The 20,563-nt window shown below is 46.4% G+C and overlaps 1 pseudogene; it reads right to left on the reverse strand.

The window, feature by feature from the left end:
- Nucleotides 1-162: 162 nt before the first annotated feature.
- Nucleotides 163-1,160, reverse strand: LOC123596959 (annotated as a pseudogene).
- Nucleotides 1,161-20,563: the final 19,403 nt, after the last annotated feature.

Consider the following 20,563-nt stretch of genomic DNA (forward strand, 5'->3'; position numbering starts at 1 on the left):
GTGAGAGAAAGAGAAAAAGACTTGAAAAAAGGAGACAACAGACCCCACTCTCCCCTTAGGGGAGCCCATTCTCCCTGCCACGTAGTCAGCACAGCACCCCCAGCACCGAGAGAGTCTGATTGGGGAAGGGATGACCCCATTTTCCCTCCTCTGTCTTGTGCTTCTCCTGTGTCTGGGGTTTGTCCTCTGGATGCCTGTGTCCTCTTCAAAAGTCGTTTTGTGAGCCCCCACCCCTGTGGCCCTGAGGGCAAGATCAGTTGGAGGTGTCAGAGTGAATGCTCCCTGGTCCCTCTGTTGGGGACATCACTGAGGATGGGCTTACAGCCTCCTGCCAGCCACCGTTTGCCCTTACTTGCTGAGGGCTGTACATCTGGCGTCCCCCAAGGTTATCCCTGTAGCCCCCTGACCCCACTGAGTGCTGGAGTGATTCCACTGGGAAGCAGAGTAGAAATCTCCGTTGAGCCCAGGCATCCCCGGAAAAGATGTCTCTGGATCTTGAGAGATTGAAAGAGCCACCAGAGCCTGCAGAGGAGGGGGGTATCTGGGAGCTGGTGTGGCTGTGGACCCCCTGGGTGACTGACGTGGGGGTCTTGACAGCATAGGTGTTGGCCTCCTCTTGGAACTTTCCAGTATTTTTCTCATACCCAATCCATTTGTTGCCAAACCAGTTGGAGACCCGAGACACTTCCATACTTCTTGGCAAGCTCCTCCTCAGCCTCGTCACTAGGCTCTGGGTTACTCAGATGCCAGTAATACTCACTGAGACCTCGGGAGCCTGTGTGCTCAAGTTGCAGCCTTTTCTTCTGCCATCCATCCAAGAAGCGGGAACGCGGGGCCATGACAGCCTCACGGGTGCTCTGCCTGAGTCGCATCTGGATGGCGTGGAACTTTCCATGGATGACACGTGCTCCATCTCCTTGGGTGCCACAGGCCGAGTGCGGCTCTGTTCCCTCAGCAGGTTTGTGACGTGGTTGTGAACTCGATTCATGCCTGCCGCTCACGTTTCTCCAGCTCCCAATGGCAGATGTGGCAGATCTGAGCAGGTTTGCTGCCATAGCCCAAGTGTTGGATGGAGTTGTAGGGGGACACTGCTGCTGCTGAGCCCCGTCCTTTCTCAGGCCCAGCCACACCCATGCCAGAAGGATGTTGTCTGGGCGCATCCCATGCCCCCCCATCTGATTACCGCCCCCCCAAACTCGGTGGGCTCACTGCTCCCTCTGCCCCAACCCTCTCCCATCTCTCCCCTCCTGGCTCTCCGGGAGGTTCACCCCAGCCCTGAAGGGAGACCTGGGGTACCGGCTGGGCTCCCCACAGGAGACCCTGGCCCCTGGTGGCAGCAGAGAAAATGGAGTCATAGAAAGGAGGCCCAAAGGGGGGGGGGGTGTGAGAGAGGGAGGAGGGAGAAGGGGGAAGCAAGGGAGGAAACTGGAAGAGGGGCCCACCTCTTGGTATCTTTAGGACAGGGACTGGTTCCCAGAAAGTCCAAGCCTTGTTTAGAAGCTTGGAACTTTCAACCCTATCCCCCAACCTCGAGGGAGGGGAGAGGGGCTAGAGATTGTGATAATCACCAATGGCACCGTCATGCCTACATAATGAAACCTCCACAAGAACCCCTAAATGACAGGGTTTGGAGAGCTTCTGAGTAGGCCAACGCATCCATATGTCAGGAGGGTGGCACGGCCCAATTCCATGAGGACCGAGGCGTCTATGCTCAGGACTCATTGGAGTTTTTCTGACCTTTATGAGTTGTCCTAGCAAATTATTGAACCTGGGGTGGGTGGGAACCCCTGACTTTTCGCCAAGTTGGATAGACGTGTAGGTAACCTGGGGACCTAATACTTGCAGGTGGCTTCTGAAGTGGAGGCACTCTTGTGGGACTGAGCTCTTAAACCTGTGGAGTCTGGTGCTAACTCCAGGCAGTGTTAGAATAGGATTAATTGTTGGACACCCAGTTGGCGCTGGAGAGTTGAAGAAGTGAAGTTGGGAAAGATACCATGTATCTGGTGTCAGGAGGGGGGAAATAGCTTCTCACCAATTAAAAAATGGGCAAAGGATCCAAATAGATATTTTTCAAAGAGATATACAAAGGCCAATACATGTGAAAAGATGCTCGACATCGGTTACCAGGGAAATGCACATCAAAACCACAGTGAGATACCACTCCACACCCACTAAAATTGTTATAATCAAAAAGACCGAAAAAACAGTGTTGGTAAGAATGTGGAGAAATTGGAGCTCTCATACATTGCTAGTAGTAATGTAAAATGGTGCAGCCACTTTGGAAAATGGTCTGGTCGTTCCTCAAGAAGTTCAACATAGAGTTACCATTTGACCCAGCAATTTCACTCCTAGGTATACACCGAGAGAATGGGAATCATGTCCACACAGAAGCCTAACACAAATATAAGCCATTCTTTCTGTGGGGGAGGGTGGTGGTCAGACATAGGTCAGGTGGAGTCCTAACTGGGTATTCTTACAAGCCTCTTTTTGATCACTCTTGGAGGGCAATCTTTTCTCCCCTTCTTGCACATTTTTGGAGAGTTGGAAGAAGCCTTATTGTAAGCCCCAAGGAGTACCATCAAACACGAATCTATAATTAATCTACCTCTACAGCAGGGCCTTTGGGTATGGGGCCTGCAGAGTGACTATGATCCTATGAAATCAGTAAGTATGGCTACAGGCATGTGCACTTCTCACTGGTCAAGCATCCCAAAGAGACAGGAGGGTGGTGATCAGTCATTCTCTGCCCTGAAGAATGAGTCCATGGCCTCCACGTTGCAAAGTAGGTTTTTTAGCAAGTGCTCTAACGCAGGAATGGCAGATCATAGGTGGCTGTCCGACCGTTTGGGCTTTCCTCTACGAGGGAGCTGGGAGAGGATTAAGTTCCATGCATGAGATACTTATTCAGAAACAGTCAGTCCTGACATTCCATGACCTCATAAAAATGCTAACACCCTTTTTCTCATCCATATATAACCTTTGGAAAAATTAACCCGGCCTCAGCCATAATTTATATGGGCAAATAATACTCCACTTATACTTCAACATTGTCATCGAGAAACTTCCTTATCTTTGTCACTGAATGACACTCTAACGTTTATCTGCCACTGAAGGTTTCTTTTTATGGCTCCTAGAAGATACATGGCCCTCCAACACGAACAGAAGAGTCAGAGCGCTACACAACAAAACAGCCAATTTCACCAAGAGTATGCTTGCTCCCTTTGCAGCCTGATGCTCAGTAAATATTTTTGGAAATGCGTCTTCCTCAGTGGGAAATGCCTGAAGTCACGTCTGGGAGTTAACAACTGGGACCACTTTCAAAGCTCAGGGATTGTAAGGCTGAGTGGTAGTGGCCACTGCCCTGTCCCTACCTGCCTCCCACCCCTGCCATTTATGCCCAACTCTCCCAGTCCAGACCTTCTCCTCCCCAGGAGGAGACCTGGGGGGAGTTGTGTCTCTTTAGTTTTCCAGATGTGCTTCAGAATCATTTGGGCACTTTTCCTAAAAATTTCCATTGATATTTTGATTGACATTATACAGTCAATTTGAAAAGATTCAAATCATTACAACATTGAGTTTTACCATGAACATGGCATGCATTTTTACTTTCTTGTTTTGTAGCTCTCAGTTTTTATATAGTTTCTGCACATTTATTGTTAAACTAATTTTAGGGTATATTATTACAGTTGCTATAGTGTATGTACTTTTACTGTTCCCCCACCCTTTTGCCTTCTGATTATTAGTATAGAGGAAAGGAATTGATTTGTGAATTATTTGGTATCCATTCACTTTAAGTAAACTATTATTAGTCCTAAGAATTTTTCATCTGGTAATTTTAGGAATAAAATCACATTATCAACAAATGATCATTCTATCTCCTGCCTTTCCCTTCCTCTAGCTGAACCTCTTTTTCAGCTGTTTCTTATTGTGTTCAGCAGAGCAGATCCTTTCTTAAATAAACCTTTCGTTAGGGAAGACATTTAGGACTCTACAGAATATTTAAAGAAAAAAACCATGGAAGTGACATATCTCAATTTCTGGGATGCTGCCAATGCAGTACTTAGAGGAGATTTATTGCTCCCAGGGCTTATATTATGGAGAGAAAAAAAGAGAAACAATAAATCAAGTCCATACCTGATGAACTTTGTTCCCTTTAAGTTACAAACCAAGAGAAAGGAGAAAAAGGAAGTAATAAATTTAAACAAAATGGAGGAAGAAGAGAGAGAATTGATAAACTTAATCAATAGCACGTGGAAGGAAATGACCCTTCTGCAGAGTGGGGCAAAGTGGGACAGGATGGAGGAAGGGGCCTGACTTCTCCAGGCAGTCCACTCTTCCTTCCCATCAGATGCCTGGGGGCCAGTGGGCTTGGGGAAGGGGGTTCAGTTAGCCCTGTGGCCACCCACTGGCCGTGGATCCTGACGGGAGTTCTCGCCCTAATCATTATCAGAAGTACTTGGGGTGGAATAAGAGAATGCTCAAAATCAGGAAAGCGCCCAGCAGACCCTGCAGCCAGGGAGAGGGAGGCACACAGCTTGAGGCAAGTGCACCCTATCGTGGGCCTTACACCCCTTCTTCATAAATTCTTGTGGTCCTACACTGCTTAAGGGTCCTCCTTTTCCTCTGTCTTATCTTGTTTTTAATTTTAAGAAGAAATTGAATTTCATCTTGAGTGAGAAAAGGACAAGTTCTTGGTTTTGCCTGCCCTCAGGACAGAGCATTTGGGGATCGGATACCACAGGCTGGGTGAAGTCACCCCAGTCACAGGTGACAAATGCGGGCACAGAGCGGGGAGACTGGCTATGCTGGGCACACAAGTTCTTTTCGGGCTGGTTCTTTAGAGGATTTAATACTATGGTTATTTGAAGGGAAAGTTCCTTTATAGACAGTCTTAAAAAAATTAATAAGCCATTAGCCAAATTCTAAGAAGGAGCGAATGCAAATTAATATACTCTGGAAAAAAGCATGAACTAATATAAAACATGTTTTACAAGCAAAATGAGGGGATCAGATTCTCAGCAGTCTGCTTGGATGTTTTTGTAACAAAATAGAAATTAATATCTTCCCAGGGGCTCATCATCTATTCCCTTCAACTCAATGTAATAAGCAGCAATTTTTTTTTTAATAGAGAAGAAAAAGCTCCCAGCTGCTTTTTTGAACAAGCCGAAACAGAAGGACATCTTAGAGTCGATCTGGATCTGTTGAGAGTCACTGGGTGGCCCCTTTGTTTTGCAATGGAAGGAGAGTGGGCTCTCATTTTCCAGGTGGGGGTCAGTGAAGAACAGGCTTAGCAGGTGCTGGCCTCCCTGGCGTGCAGAGTTCTGGCACACGCAAACCAAGAGCCTCCGGGGAGGAAAGAACTGAGACCCGAGCCCCTTCTCCCTGAGATTCGAAGCTAGGCAGGCCCGTGGGGTCATCTAGCGGACTCTGGCCAAGGTTGCTATGCTGACAGGGCCGTGCTGCTCCGTGCACAGTGTGGGCTGAGGCTGGCAGTCCCCCACTCAGCCACCCTGCTGGCATGGCGGTTTGGGCAGAGTCCCAAGCTCATGAAGATGACCCAAACAAACTGAGGCCTTGGAGCTCAGACGAGGGTCAGGATAAGCAGGGGCATCACTGCAGCGGTCCATAGCATCCTGCAGATTTGGGGACCCTTTGTTAGCAGTGACAGTGGGTGGTAGCATCAGAGTAGCATCAGACGGCAGTGATTCTCTGCCTGGTGTCAGATATGTGTTGGGGAGGCCTCAAGATGGACATACTGAACTTCCTGCTAATAAAAGCTGTAGACATGTAACTAGAAATTCAGTAGAGACGTGACTCCCTTTTTATCCTAAGCTGTTGAAGCAGGTCTTGCTGTTCCTCTCCGTGCGTTTAGCACCGTATATTGATTTTTAGTATTTGACAAAATCAAGTTCGTATGTGCAGCTTTAAGAAAGGAAGCAGATACCACAAACACATCTAAGTTTCCAAGTTTCAGAACAGGACAGCATTTTCCCTAATGGTCACATAGATCTTCCAGTTGGCTTTACTTAAGGGAATGCTAGCTGCTGTAACAAAGAAACATGATATATGGGGCTCAAACATGATGGAAAGTCCAAAGTGGGTGTTGTGCTTGGCAGGCTGGCTCTCCTCTAGGCACTGATTCTTGGGCCCATGACCCTGCCGTCTTATGGCCTTGCTGTCTTCAACATGTCACTTCCAGGGTCGCCATGCTTGTCCTCATGAAGCTGACTGGGGCGGGGGGGGGGGGGGGGTGGTGAAGAGCACAGAGGATCACACGTGGGAGATTTCCATGGGCCAGCCTGGAAGTGGCACATGTCACTTCTGCCCACATTCCTTTGATCTGAACTGTCACATGGCCACACCTAACTGCAAAGGAGGCTGGGAAGTGAAGTCCAGATGAGGTGGAAATCATCTAGTGAACAGATAACAGTTTGTGTCCCAGACAGGACACAGATTATTACAAGAGACCCAGAGTGCCCCTCACAAAAGTTAGATTGGAGATGCCAAGTTCAATGTGAAAATGTCCAAGTCCTTGGAACACGTGGGGGTTTGTTTGCTTTTGTTTTTGTTTTCGATGGCCGAATACGTGAACAGTACGTTTCTCTTGTAGGGAAATGAGTTTATGTTGTGATCCTTGGACCAAACTCACTAGCAGTATGAAAGCTTGCTCCCTTATGCCCTGCCTTGACAGCCTTTCATCTTAGTTGTCCTGAGAGCTGAGGTCAAAGAGCATGAGCTTCAACACTCAGCTCTGAACAGTGGCTCAGAGCTTTGGGCCCTCGAGATGTACGGGGCATCGATGGCCATGCTGAGAGATGCCGGTGGTAGGCACAAGTGGGGAGGTCGTCACACACCCTGCAGGAGCTGAATGGGGTTGTCCAGGAGCTCATGTGTGACTACCTCTGTGGCCTCCCAGAAAACGGCCGAAGGGAAGTGTGCAAAGGGAGAGGGTCCTTGGGAGTAAATGGAGGTTGTCCCCATGGTAGCACAGGTTACTTCCATGCCTGTGATGAGGGCTGGTGGGACTGGGAAGCTTGGGCCACACAAAATCCAGAGCTCATTTGTCTTTCAGGTGATACTGTGGTCCCTTCAAGGCATTTATCACCTGATGAAGCTGCCTCCGGGCCATTTCATTTTCTCCTGACAAATGCCTGTGTCCCCTCAGCCCTTGGATCAACAAGGCTGTGGCTGTCAGCCCAACAGGAAGTCCTGTCTCTGTTTCCATCTTTGCTGCGTGTTCCACCCAGTGGGCACTTGGGGGTGGGTGCCAATTAGCTTCTGTGTGATGCTATGGGCTGCACCCCTCCCCGCGCCAGGCACCGTGCTGGGCACTCCGTGCACTCCACGCCCCAGTCCTTGTGACCTGCTGCAGGAAATGTTCTGTAGCAGACTCTTCTGGTTCTAGAAACAAGAGGCTCACCCCAGCTCCTCAAGCAGTGGGTGTTCATTGAAGGATCCAGAAACCCCCAGGCCCTCTGTCTTCTGGGGTATTTTCTTAATGGATATTTTGTGCTATTTTACTGAATGTGCTGGATGGTAAAAGGTGTTTACCTCACAGGAATGCAAACTGTTTGACTCAATATTTTTATTGTCTTAAAAAACTTCTAGGTGTCCATCATCAGGAACTTCCCCTGTATACCTCTCTTGACAGCCTGCAGCCTCCTGGACATTTGGGGAGGTGCTCCCAACACGCCCTGATTCCATTTTGGGGGTCTTTTCTGTGCCTCCTCCAAACTCTTCCTCCACATCGTGCCGAGAAGTTTAATTTCCTCTCTCACTGGGGTCCGGGCCTCCCCAGGCAGCCCCTACCCCAATAATACTCTGCTAAACAGAGTATCTGCTGAGCAGACACGTTGGAAGGGAACTGAAGAACTACCAGAGGCGTCTCTTCTTCCCTGATTTTCTTTATCCCTTCCCCACAAGCCCCCACGAGGGGAGGAGAGCTGTGTAAAGGTTTCTTTCCCCACCGACATGAGTGGGCTGCCTCCTCCATCCCCTCCTCTCCCGGGCAAACATGGCTGCAGCCTCCTGTTTTCATTTATAATCAGATGGAGAGGTGCCCCCCAACATTCTAACGCAGAGACCGTTGTGTCCCCGCACCCTGGAGATGAGCTGTGGATTTAAGGTAGCTCTAGGACCAGGTATTCTGTCATCTGATAAAAAGATGGTCTAAGGGGCACCCGGGTGGCTCAGTCGGTTAAGCGTCCAACTTAAGCTCAGGTCATGATCTCCTGGTTGGTGAGTTCAAGCCCCGTGTGAGGCTCTATGCTGACAGCTCAGAGCCTGGAGCCTGCTCTGGATTCTGTGTCTCCCTCTCTCTCTCTCTACCCCTCCCCTGCTTGAGCTCTGTTGCTCCCTCCCCAAAATAAATTAAACATTAAAAAAAAAAAAAGATCTAAGGGGCACCTGGGTGGCTCAGTTAGTTAAGCATCCAACTTCAGCTCAGCTCGTGGTCTCACGGTCTGTGAGTACGAGCCCCGCATCAGGCTCTGTGCTGACAGCTTAGAGCCTGGAGCCTGCTTCCGATTCTGTGTCTCCCTCTCTCTCTGTCCTTCCCCCACTCACGCTCTGTCTCTCTCCCTCTCTCAAAAATGGAAATTAAAAGATGATCTGGGGCTTCCCTGCCAGGTTTCACCACTGCCCACTGAGACCCAGCTGCTGTGATTAAAGCTGCTTCTTTATCCAAGTTTAGGTTTCTTTTTTTTTCCTTTTTATTTTAATTTTAATGTTCATTCATTTTTGAGAGACAGAGTATGAGCAGGGAAGGCAGAGAGAGGGAGATACAGAATCCGAAACGGGCTCCAGGCCCTGAGCTGTCAGCACAGAGCCCCCACATGGGCTTGAACTCACCAACCTAGAGATCATGACTTGAGCCCAAGTTGGACGCTCAACCTACTGAGTCACCCAGGTGCCTCTCCCAATTTAGGTTTCTGAAAGGGAATCTGATTGGCCTAATTCGTTTCCACTCGCCTTTCATGCTGGACATTCATAAGTCAGATGCTTACCCTGGCCCATCAGCTGTGGTCAGGGTAGTACAGAGTACCACTGCCTTAGGCGGGACAGAAGGGACCGAGGGAGCGGGTATTTCCTGCTGCTGCTGGGATAGACCATGTGGTATAGTCCCCTGTTTTGCCCAGAGTCATACAGCTAAATGTCAGAGGCAAGGTACAGAGCTGTTCATGCCAAAGCCACTTAACCATCACCCCTTTGTTCTGCATTCACCTGTCAAAGGTAGAGGTGGGAGACACAGGATGATGGGAAGGAGTTCCTTGGCCAGGACTAAAATATAGCGAGTATGGTGGAAATAAAGTGATCACTCCTGTAGTAGATACATCTACAATCCTCCTATCAAGAACAGTTATCAAGCCCTTACACACAACAAAAAACCTCACACTGCAGGATAATGCAAGAAAAGAAGCCAATAAATCATTACCCCAATTTTTGAAAAATGGCGTGAATTGCATATTAAAAAGTCAAGGGAATGGAGTGAGGTCATCTTCAAATGGCAGAAGGCCCCTCAAATTAGAGCCAGCTGTGCTCAGGCTCCACACCTGGCTGCACACACGGGCCAGTCCGCGTGACAGACGAGTTCGGAATGGAATAGAAACCATCCCGGGAACCCGCAGGAAATGCAAGTCCCTCGCCAGGTAGGAGCAGAAGTAGGAACGCGAGGATATTAGCAGCCATTTCGACTCTCCACACAGTTCAACACTTCAGAGAAATCCTCCAGGGGTTTTAAAGCTTTCCATCCTTGTGTTTTATTTTATGAATTTTAAGAACTGCCTTCTCCCACCCAGTCTCTTTCTCCTCCTTGGGCCTCATGATTACTTCCTGTTGCAGGCACCTGCAAAATAGCCCCAGTTTCCCCTGATTAAGACCTCTCTTTGTCCTAAGTCCCTCTGGCAAGCTTGTACCCAGGGCATCCTCTTTGAAGGATTGTTCATGGAAGGATTAAATGATTCCAACCAAGACTACCCGGGTTTAGATCCTGATTCTAATTTTTGCCAGCCTAGTGAGCTAGCATCTATGCCTTGGTTTTCTCGTCTACAAAATGGGGATAAGTATAGTAATCACCTAATAAGGATTGTTGTGGGGATTATATGAGATGATTTATGTTAATTATTGGAAGAGTGCCCAGCACAGAGTAACTGCCCTGTAAATATTAGCTATTTTTACTGTAAAGTAGAAGATAGGAGAGGAGTTAAATGACATTTTTTGGGATAACAGACCTTAGCAATTTTGGCCATTCCAGAGAAAGTCACAGAAAGGAATGCCATGGGATTGCCTGGTCTGGGGCTTAGGATATCCACACTGGCATCCCCTTGTGGGTCTTAGTCCTCTCCAAACATCATGGCTGAAAGCAATTCTATGAATTGTTGTCTTTCTACCACTGCAATGGTACATTTTTCAGTGCTTTTCCATACATTTGTCATGGGCACTTGTTTATGGCCATCCAATATCCATTTCCCTTGATCTCTTTGGGGGAGAACACCCCTGTCCCACTGGGTGCAGTCTTTGGGAAGCAGTAAATCAGAAAGTTCTCAACCTGATTGCTGGGGAAACCAAAGAGGTCTTCATATCCCATCACAGAACTCAGACTGCCCATGACTCCTTGGGTCATAGGACCTATGCTCCATCCATCAGACTCTCTTGGGACTCTGAGATACGAGGACAAGTAGAGGGACACAGGACAGAAAAGAAAAGAATCAATGTTGGCTCATTGCAGGTGCAGTGCCACCCTGTCCCCTGCTGTTTTCGAGCTTGTTTCTTTTGCTTTTCCATCAGCCTTCTGAGTTATCTGATAGCCTTCCTACATACTTCCTTCTGTCCAGACTCACAGACTCCCTTGTTTGTAACCAGAGACCTCCAACATTCATTTGCTGAATTTCACCCGCTGAGGGCTCTTCAGTTTCACAACTCTGACAGATTAAAGGTATGAAGGCCACTATTGGTTTCAAAATAGCTCCTGACCTATGAATTGGAATCTAGATGGAAGGTTGGTGGAATGATGAAAAGGTCACAGAACTTATGTTTGTATTCTGATTCTTCTTCATCTCAGAATGCATAGAAGTGATCTCTCAGGCCTGCTTTCTCTCTACAAACCTTCCACATATCACATAATCCTGGTTAGGAATCATTGGACCTGTCAGGCAGAGTGTGGAAAACTGGCCCATGGAACAGGAATCAAATGTGTAACCTTGCTTACCAACACCAGAATCTCCTTAACACCCAGCTTTCTTCTTCTTTGCTGACACTTTGCAAACTCACTCCCCTCTTTCCACTCCAGGCCTGCGCTCTTACATGGTCATCTCATGGTCTCCAGCCTCTGGTCTCCACCCCTAGCAAATCCATCATGCTTATGGCAGTTGGAACCATCTGAGCATTGAAGACTCATGATGGCTGGAGCTGGAGGAGATCTTGAAAAGCAGGCAGAAAAAACTTTTATGTGGAAGAGGGGGACATTGAGGGTCTTTAATACTAAATGCTTTGCAGAGTTGGGGTTACAGCCCAGGACCCCAGACCTTATTCAGCACTCCTGTTATGTCACGTGGACACTCATGAACCAGGAGCTAAAGTTGTTGAAGAAGTTACTTGGTGTTGGTGGTAATCAAATCATTGTTTCCAATCTTACATCCATGCTCTTGCTTTGAGATGCTGAGTTGCTTTCCACTGGAGTAAGCAAAGTGAATTTCTCTGCTCTGTGAATGTTGGGCTGGGCAAAGGGACCTGCTCAGATAATTCAATTGGAATCTGAGCAGAAATGACAGACATTCCAGTTCCAAAGAGCATGTGTGATGCTACCCACCTCTCTTGCACTTCCTGCTGTTCACCATGGGAAGAACATACTTCAGGTGGCCATAGGCCCCAGAATGAGAAACACAGAGGGACACTAAATGGAACCCAGAGCCTGAAGTAGAGCTGTTGCAGCCAACCTGCAGATCTATGAATGTGAAATAGTTGATTGCTGCTCTAAGCCACTTGGGTTTCTGAGTTCATTTGTTACCCAGCACAACTCATCAGGAACCTGCCTGATACATTGTTCTCAAGCTCAAGGATAAGCAGAGTGTGAAGAGCAGAGTTCATGGCTCCAGACATCCTGCAAGCTGTTGCCCAAATAGACTTCTTAAGTTACTCCTGTTCCCCAGTGCCTGATAATTAAGTCCATTCGCCTTGGCTCAGCATTGAAGGTTCTTCCCACCTGAACTGCAACCAGTACTTCAACCCCATCTTCCTCTTCTTCCCTCTACTAACCTTCCATTCCACATGCACCCCATGTACATTCGTATGCCTAACTCCTCTGTTCCACCTAATTAGGTCCTAAATTTCATGAAGACAGCCAACCCAGGACCATTGATCCCTCCTCTCTCCCAACACAGATCATTAGAGACAGAGCTCAGCGATGCTCCCCCACTCTCCCTGGCTCTCCCTCATCCCGGTGCCCCACCCTGGTACCCTATCCTGTGTATTCTCTCCCTCTGTGTTAGAAGTAGTGTCGGCACAGCCCTACCTGCTCCTAACCTAGACTCTTTGACATGCAGTCCTGACAACCCTGTGACACCCCAAGCCACCTCCGGGCACTTTCCATGGTCCATCCTCATGCTAACAGGACCCAGGTGCCTCCTGATACAGAGAAGAGGATGTTGGAGGCCAAGGGAAAAAGACCTCACAGGGTGACTGAGACAAAGAGAAGAGACCAGGCAGCCTTGGGGCTTTGGCAAGACTGACTTGGATGCCAGGCTGAGTCTGTTAACTGAACCTGAGAACCTGCTGAAGAAGGCCTGGTAAAGCCCTGGTAAACTTGATACCTGGGATGGCTTGAAGCTCAGGAAGGCCCTTCCGTCCCTGGAAGGTGGACCTCAAGAAGTCAGTCCTTTGAACACAAAGGATGGGGGAGACAGAACCTGCCAGATCACAGCAAAAGAAAGCAGCCACCTGTTTTTTGTTTTGTTTTTTGTTTTTTTGCCCAATGGTTCACTGAACATATTTTACCAAACGACATTTTTCCTAACTGGCAAGAGTGGTCTACAAGTGGATCACTGAAACCATGGAGGGAGTCCTTTGGAGGCCAGTGCGGTTCCTGCTGCCCTGACTCAGAACATCAAATACACCACCGGAAAACCTGAACACGCAAGACCACAGTCTCCAGTTTAGTTGAGAGAACCTGCAGCCCGTGGGGCCCAAAGCCAGAGAATGTGCCGGAGGGGAGTTTTATTGCAGGGGCCTGAATTTAACCAGCTGGAGCTCTTTTTAAACAATCATCCTATTCATATATTTAAAATAAATTGTGCATCTTTTAGCAAGCAGTCAGCGTTTCATTATGAAGATGGAAGAAGGAACAGAGTGTTCTTGGCTGGGTTGGTCCCGGAGTCCCAGGCTCCTTTTCAGGACTTCTCAGCATGTGGTAAAGACATTTATTAAGGTGAATGTGTTTCGGGCCTGACAGATTGGAGGCCCACATACCTACACGGCAAGCATCTGCCAGCCAACAGAGTGGTACACAGTGAACCCTTTCCGAAGTGATGTCACATCTCCTGACGTTCTACCAGACTCCTGGAGGGAGCGACCAAGTTAGAGACAAAAGGGAGGTTTTAGAATGCTCAATGGATTTACCAAAATCTCTTGGTAAGAGATACAAAAATACTGCCCAGAGCTACAACAATTAAAATAGCGTGAAATGGGGGCACCTGGGTGGCTCGGTTGCTTAAGTGGCCGACTCTTGACTTTGGCTCAGGTCGTGGTCTCGTGGTTTGTGAGATTGAGTGCCAAGTGGGGCTCTGTGCTGACAGCACGGAGCCTGTTTGGGATTCTCTCTCTCTCTCCTCCTCTCTGAGCCCCTCCTCCACTCTCATGCGCTGCGTGCACACACTCTCCCTCTCAAAATAAATACACTTTAAAAAATAAATTAAAAAAAATAAAATAGTGTCAAAGGGTTAAAAAAGAATTTCTCAAAAATAGACTTTGAAATATATGGGAAGTCAACATATATTAAAGGGGGGGAAAAAGAAGCTCATTCCTTGAAAAGATCAACAAATGATGAAACCTTCTGGCAAGTTTTACAAAGAAAAAGTACATATAATGAGGCATGAATATGGAAGAATAACCCTTGAGGCAGCCCCTGATACCAAAACCTGACAAATCAGCACAAAAAGATAATATGGATCAATCTCTCTTTTGAATATTGATATAAAATATTAAATAAAATATTAGAAAATCTGATTCATCAGCATATCAAGCCAGTTTTATTACAGGAGTGCAATAGTAGTTAAAATTTTGGGAAATTTGGTCTTGTAGTTTATTACATTAATAGGATAAAAGTAAAAAAAACCATACATAACTATCTTCAGTGCCTCTCAAACTTTAATACATGCAAGACTTACCTGAAGCTCCATTAAAGATGCAGGTTCTGATTCAGTACGTCTGGGATGGGCTGAGTGTGTGCATTTCTAGAAAGCTCCTGGATGATGCCCATGCTCGTGGTTTAAGGATGCCACTTTTAGTACAAGAAACACAAAATCTCAAGTTCCAGACCTCCTGAATCTCAATCTGCATTTTATCAAGATTATCTGGCGATTTTTATGCACATTAAAGTATGAGAAGCAGGGGTCCCTGGGTGGCTCAGTCAGTTAAATGCCTGTTCATTTTGTTTCAGGTCATGATCTCACGCTCTTGAGATCAAGCCCCATGTCATGTTCCGTCCTGATGCTTGAAGCCTACTTGAGATTCTTTCTCTCTCTCTTTCTCTCTCTCTCTCTCTCTCTTTCTCTCCACCCCTCCCCTGCTCACACGCATATGCTGTCTCTCTCAAAGTAAATAAATATTAGGAAAAAAAAATTGGGGGCGCCTGGGTGGCTTAGTCAGTTGGGCGGCCGACTTTGGCCCAGGTCATGATCTCATGGTTCGTGGATTTGAACCCCGCATTGGGCTCTGTGCTGACAGCTCAGAGCCTGGAGCCTGCTTCGGATTCTGTGTCTCCCTCTCTCTCTGCCCCTCCCCTGATCTCTCTCTCTCAAAAATAAATAAACATTAAAAAAAAAAAAAAAGATTGAGAAGCAAAGCTCTAGATCGATCGTTCTCACCTGTGGGTAGGTGGAATAATTGCGAGAAGACCTAAAAATGCTGATCCCTAGGCTCCACTCTGAACCAATTAAATCAGAATCTAGGCAAGAGGGCACACAGACAACAGTATTTTTAAAGATTCCAGGTGATTCTAATGTGAAGCCAATATTGAGCCACTGACTTAAGTAAATGCTGAAAGACACTGGATATAATTCAACATCCATTTCTGACCAAAATGCTGGGAACTCTAAAAACAGGAGTGTGAGTCCTTAGCATGGTTGAAAGTATTTATCAGAAACCAACAGCAAACACTACTCCAAGGAAAAACAGAAGCAACTTTCATTACATCAAGAATAAACAGAAATGCCCATTATCATAGCAACTATTCAAAAGCTCTAGATGTTTCAGATGATTAAATTTGGTTAAAAAAGAAAAGTTGAGGATAAATTGGAAAATAAAAGACGAACCATCATATGTCCAGATGATATGATTATCCACCTAAAAAATAAAATCAACTTAACAGAATATGAAAACAATAAGAAACTGGGGCACCTGGGTCGCTCGGTTGAGCACCCGGCCTCCTTTTTTTTTTTTTTTTAACGTTTATTTTTGAGGGGGGGGGGCGGGGAGAGGGGCACAGAGTGTGAGCAGGGGAGAGACAGAGAGGGAGACACAGAATCCGAAGAAGCTCCAGGATCTGAGCTGTCAGCACAGAGCCCAATGTGGGTGCTTGAACTCACAAACCATGAGATCATGACCTGATCTGAAGTCAGATGCTTGACTGGCTGAGCCACGTAGGTGCCCCAAGTGTCTGACTTTTGATCTCGGCTCAGGTCATGATCTCATAGTTTGTGGTATGAGCCCCACATGGGGCTCTGCACTGACACCGTGGAGCCTGCTTGAGATCCTCTCTGTCTCTCTCTCTCTCTGCTCCTCCTCCACTCATGCTGTCTCTCTGTCTCTCTCAAAATAAATAAATAAACTTAAAAAAAACAATAAGAAACTTATATAATGTATCCAGAAACAAGGTAAATACATAAAAATCAAGAGCCTTTTCATATGTCAGAAATGAGTTGGGAAATACAATTTTTAAAATAACCCTTTGACAATAGCAACCACATATAAAATATATCCTAAAATAACTTCATAAAAATGTGCATGGCCTACATGTGCCATACATGACAAAGCTTTACCAAAATGACAAAAGTGTATCAAAGAAGGCTTGGACAAATGAAGAGATACATCCTCTTTGTGGATGGAAGGTCTTAATATAGAAATGTCAGTTGTACCCCAAATTAATAAATACATTGGACACAATTCCTATCACAAGTCTGATGAATTTTTTTTAACTTTATAAAGGTGTTCTAAAATTCACCTGGAAGAATAATTGTATAAGCAGAGAAAAGCAATTTTTGGGAACAGCGACAAAACGAGGAAACTTGCCTTATTAGAAATTTTTAGATGAGGTATAATTTACATACAATATAATGCATTTTAAGTTACAATTAGATAAGTTTTGACAAATGTATGTACTTTTGTAACCACCAACCCAGTCAAAATATAGAACATCTCCACAGAAGGTTCCCATATGCCCCTTTAAGGTTACCCTCCCTAGTCCCCCGCCCAACACTGGGCCTGATGGAGGCAACCACTGATTTTCTGTCACGGTAGATTCGTTTCACCTGTTCTAGGATTTCATCGACGTGGAATCTTCCACAATGTTCTCTTCTGTGTCCAGCTTCTTTCACCCAGCGTGATGTCTTGAGAGTTACCCTCTATCAGATATTTAACTACTCTGTTGAGCCTATGGTAATCAAAATGGTGTCATGCTGGCATAGACATAGACGGATGAACAGATTAAAACAGAGTCCAGATCTGACTTCAAGTTCAAATGGGAATTTAGTAGCGGGAAAAAAAGGCAATTAATATCAGTCTGGAAGAAAAAAAAAAAAAGATCAGTGTGGAAAGTACAGGTTAGCCAATAAATGGCCTTGGGGCAACTGGCTCATCATTGGGGGGAAATGAGTTATTTAGATTCCCTGCTGTTTATCTTAAATGCTGAAATAAATGACAGATAGATTAATTAAATATAAAAATAAATCTATCAAAAAAGAAAAATACAGGTAAAATATTTTATAATCTTAAGGTCAGAGAGCTCCCTTTAAGCACTGATCAAAAGCCAATGCATACATATATATGTTTACATAACTTTATGTATATAAGCAGTGGGGTTTAGGAAATACAAATGACAATTAACTGTCTGAGCAACTTTTGTTTATCTGGTTGACTTTTTAAAAATTATGATACTCATTTTTGGTATGTGTAATCAGGCACCCATACCTGTTTTTTAGGATCGCTTAATTTTGAGTGGTGCTTTACAAAATGCTCCCATGTGTGATTCCATTTGATGTTCATGGCAACTGCATGAAGTGAGAGGATGAGCTGTTATATTAATTTTGCAAATGAGAAGTCCTGGGTTTAGTGAACTTTCTTGATGTCACAGAGATACTAAGTGGTAAAATCAGGGGTTAACTTGTGGTTTTCTGAATTTTTATTACATCATGGGTTTCTTGGAGCCAATATGGTTTGCTCTGGTCTTTCCCCGCGAATTTCCATCAGTTCAAAAGTTTCAGGGTTATTAGTGAAAATATGTTACACCTTCATTTCAGGGGAGATAAATGTAATGCCATGGGGATCTCTAATCATTTTTGTTTCTTTCTTTTTTTTCTTTAGAGAGAGAGAGAGAGAGCACAAGCTGGGGAGAGGGGCAAAGGGAGAGAGAATCTTAAGCAGGCTCCACACTGAGGCTCAGGAAGCAGGGGCTCGATCCCACAACTCTGGGATCAAGACCTGAGCCGAAATCAAGAGTCAGATGTTCAACTGACTGAGCCACCCAGGCACTCCTCCAATTTTCTTTCTTCCTTCCTTCCTTCCTTCCTTCCTTCCTTTCTGTTTATTTTTTTATTTTTATTTTTTTAAATTTTTTTTTTAACGTTTATTTACTTTTGAGACAGAGAGAGACAGAGCATGAATGGGGGAGGGGCAGAGAGAGAGGGAGACACAGAGTCAGAAGCAGGCTCCAGGCTCTGAGCCATCAGCCCAGAGCCCGACGTGGGGCTCGAACTCACGGAACGCGAGATCGTGACCTGAGCTGAAGTCAGACGGTTAACTGACTGAGCCACCCAGGCGCCCCTCTAATGTTTATTTTTGAGAGAGAGAGAGCATGAGCAGGGGAGGAGCAGAGAGAGAGGGAGACACAGAATCTGAAGCAGGCTCCAGACTCTGAGCTGTCAGCAAAGAGCCTGACGCAGGCCTTGAACTCACGAAGCATGAGATCATGACCCGAGCTGAAGTCGGATGCTTAACCTACTGAGCCACCCAGGTGCCCCTTTGTTCTAATAAAACATTAAATACACTTAAAGGAAGGCACGATTGATAGAGGAAATATCTTTAAAAGAATGTGGAAATGACTGCATTCTATTCTTCTTTAGCATTGCAAGGAAGGTGTGAGGTGTAACACCAAAGATATTTTAATGTATTTTTAAAATCTGTAAAAATTGATCAATTAACTAGTTATTTCACTCCTTCCACAAATATGTATTGAGTGCTTACTATGTGACAGGAACTTTTCTCGATTCTGGGAATGCAGGGACGAGCATGACGGACAAAAATCACTCTGCATAGAGCTGAAATTCTAAATTTATTTTTAATGTATGATAAAATATCGTTTGTCCTAGTTTAAGTACAAAATATATGACTGTGCTGCTGATGTTTTAAATCACCCAGATAGCATACAGGCATATAATTTAATAAACACACATTGCAGTTTAGAGTAACTACTGTCTTTGCTTGAAAATTAAACTTAGAATTATAGGAATGTCAGGGTACGCTGTTAGAGCCCAAGTTTATATTTTCTTCCTTTTATTCTTAAGAAGCTGCCAGGAAAACCTCCGTGGACTCATTGACAGCAGCCCCTGCCCACCTTAGGAGAATGGGAAAGGATGCCTGCCCCTGGCCTGAGTTTACATTAAAGAGAGGGGCAAGACAAGAGCGCTCTGATCTCAGAAGAGGGAACCTGACAATGACCTGGGCAAAGCGGTTGTAATCAGCCCTCCTGTTTCAAAGGTTAAAAGAAAAAAATCTGACCAACCCCTTGGAGAATCCCTGAGGGAAACAGAGGACCTTAGTTGTAGGGCTTCTGGAAGATTGGCCTCAGAACAACTCAGGGCCTTCTGGGCCACCTCACCCCACCCCCACAGGGGTGTGGTCATATATGTGCCCCAGACAGGGCCCTGCCTGTGCCCCAGGCAGGGCGGGGTGGGGAAGGGGCCTCATGGCTCAACCAAGAGCAGAGCGGCCAGAACTGCAGACTCAGTTCCTGCCCTCTGTGCCCAATCCAGCCAGCGGGTCATGCCCCCCGCAGGTTGCTGCAGGACTAGATGCTTTCCAAACTCCCTGAACAGCGGCGGTCAGCCCAGATCATACCTGGTGCTTACGAGTCTCAGGGATCACACAGAGAATATATAATAGGGGGCGGGGACCCCAACATCCATCCACAGCATGGGGGCTTGGAGGGGAGCTGGGAGGATGCTGGTCACTTCTTGATTTAAAACATCATATTTTGGGGGCGCCTGGGTGGCTCAGTAGGTTAAGCCTCTGACTTCTGATTTTGGCTCAGATCATGATCTCAGGGCTTCATGAGTTCGAGTCCCACATCGGGTCTGTGCTGACAGCACAGAGCCTGCTTGGGATTCTGTCTCTCCTTCCCAGTCTCTCTGCCCCTCCCCTGCTCATGCTCTTTCTCTCTCAAAATAAATAAATAAAACTTAAAAAAACAAAATACCACATTTTTTGCAGCGAATTAGCGAACTAATTCTTGGCTCAAGTAAGGCAAAGAGCTGTGTGACACAGCAAGAACTTGATAAACTCTTCCCCACCTATGTACAAGTACACATGAGCTTGGCACGTCCGTGTCAGGTGGGGGTTGTCTCTTGGTCCCCTGGGGTCCTTTGGGCGCCCTGAGCAGTCCTGCACGGGACTCTGCAGCACCTAGTGCTTTCCCCAAGTCACCGATGAGCGATGAGCGTGGACCCTGCTCTGCAGGCCAGGATCAAAGCGCGCGGCTCAGTCCTTTATCCTCCCATCCCCCAAACGCCCACCCACGAGGAGGAGGATTTCCATCTTAGCAAAAACAACTACAAACGGACCCTTTGATGCAGATGGTGTCAGTGTCCCTCCTCCTCCTTTGCTGGCATGGCCGGCCCTCTGGCCCCAGCTTCTCTGGCCCTCTCTCTTCATTCTCTCCCTCCTTGTCTCCGACGGAACAGCTCAGCCAGCCCTGATGACCGAATGTTTGTCCCCTCCATGTTCTCCAAGCTCGCCTTTCCCCCAACATGTCAAGGCGTTTTTCTGCTCCTCTCCCAAGAGGGCTTCTGCTGCCAGCTGGTAAGCCAAGACCAAGTTCACTTCCTCTCACCTCATGTTGAACCTCTGCGTCAGGAAGCAC

This window comes from Leopardus geoffroyi, chromosome C1 (genome assembly GCF_018350155.1).
Source record: "Leopardus geoffroyi isolate Oge1 chromosome C1, O.geoffroyi_Oge1_pat1.0, whole genome shotgun sequence".
Taxonomy (NCBI): Eukaryota; Metazoa; Chordata; class Mammalia; order Carnivora; family Felidae; genus Leopardus; species Leopardus geoffroyi.